Here is a 1670-nt window from a genome sequence, read left to right as displayed (position 1 = left end):
TGTCCTTATAAGAGTTGTCTTGGTCACGATGTCTATTCATAGCAGTAAAACCTTAAAACTAAGACATAGGCTGAGGAGATAGCTCAGTGGGTAGGGTGCTTGACATGTAAATAAGGGGATCTGGGTTTGATCTCTGATACCCATGGGTGATGGGGGAGAATGGGAGGATCAGAAGGGAGCTGCTCCCCATGTCTTTCATTTTTATCTGGCACTAGTTAGGCATACAACAGGCACTGAGCAGGCACTCGGTTATTGGGTGATGTGGAATTTCAGAGTCAGTATAGCTGGCACTTCTCCTTCATTAGCAGTCAGCTCATTTTTAAGCCTGCAGAAGAAATCATCACTTTATTTTGGCACTTGAGAAAGAACGGCAGACACTGCAAGTGCAGTAACAGGAGCAGGGATGGAAAAGAACACTCACAAATGCTCTGCGGGCGCAGAAGCTAATGAAACATTCTTATTATTCTGTGTTCTGCTCCAGAGAATCTTCCACAATCGTCTTCTGTAGTTAAATTTGACTCTATTGCCTTTTACTGTTGCAGGAATGTGAAGAATGAAAAGTTCACAAGCCATTTGTGTTCAAATAGGCTGCAATTAAAAAGTCCTAGGCAAGCATTGTAAGCTTAGACAGAAGAAAGCTAGAGAGAAAAAAATATATATATCAAGAAGGGAAGGCTCACACAAGTTATAACCTGCCTGCTAATGGAAAGGCAACAGGAAACCAGCAAGGGGTGGGGGAACCACAGTAATGACCATAAATTAGCCAGTGGGAAATAGAAGAGACCATCAGACCTCAAAGATGGATGAATTAAGAACGCTACTTCGGTTTTTGCAAATAAGTTCCAGGCAATGACAGGTTTTAATGTGAAAGATTGATGATTAGAAAACAGACAAATTTTATGGAACAAAGAAATTAATGGGCTGGCTCCAGCTACATTTTTTTTAAAAGTTCCTGAACTAAAAGTCAAAAAACGAATGCTCACCACCACTGCCAAACCCCTTTACTGAGGACGCTCATCTGCTCTTCTTTGTGCTTCCCCCATCATCTAGACCCCTCCCTTCTGGGTGGTCAGACCCCTGATGGCTGTGCTCCACAACAGGGTATTTTTATTGCATGTCATTGAGGTTTGTGTCCTGTTCCATAAACAAACAAACCACACACACACACACACACACACACACACACACACCCCACAGGAACCGCTTCGTTCTCAGACACTTGTGAATACTTTAACAGCTGTCTGTTATGGAGGTCTTATGGTTCCTGCAGCTGGCTTCCAATGGTCTAAGAGAATATCATCAGTGTAAAAGATCTCAGTAAGAAAAGCAGTTCTCCTCTCTAGAGAGCTTACTATAGGCAGAGTCTGCATATGTGATCTTTAATATATATATAGTTCGATAACCTATGAGTTGCAAGTACTTTTGTATTACAAAACAAACCAACCCCCAAACCACCCAACTCTCAAGATGTTAAAATACCCCAACAAAAGTTGATGGAAACATGGGTTTGGAATTCTGTTCTAAAGTCAGCATAAGCAGATTATACAGGAATTCATCTTTGAAGGTCTGTGATAGATTTAAGTGTGCCCCACTCTACCTCCCTATGAAAACTAAAATCTGCATAGAACACAAAAGGCTCTTGTCTGAGAACTGAGATTTGCTGGTAGACA

Source organism: Mus pahari, chromosome 13 (genome assembly GCF_900095145.1).
Source record: "Mus pahari chromosome 13, PAHARI_EIJ_v1.1, whole genome shotgun sequence".
In the NCBI taxonomy this organism is placed as follows: Eukaryota; Metazoa; Chordata; class Mammalia; order Rodentia; family Muridae; genus Mus; species Mus pahari.
The sequence above is the reverse complement of the archived record's forward strand: the minus strand, read 5'-3'. Positions refer to the sequence as shown.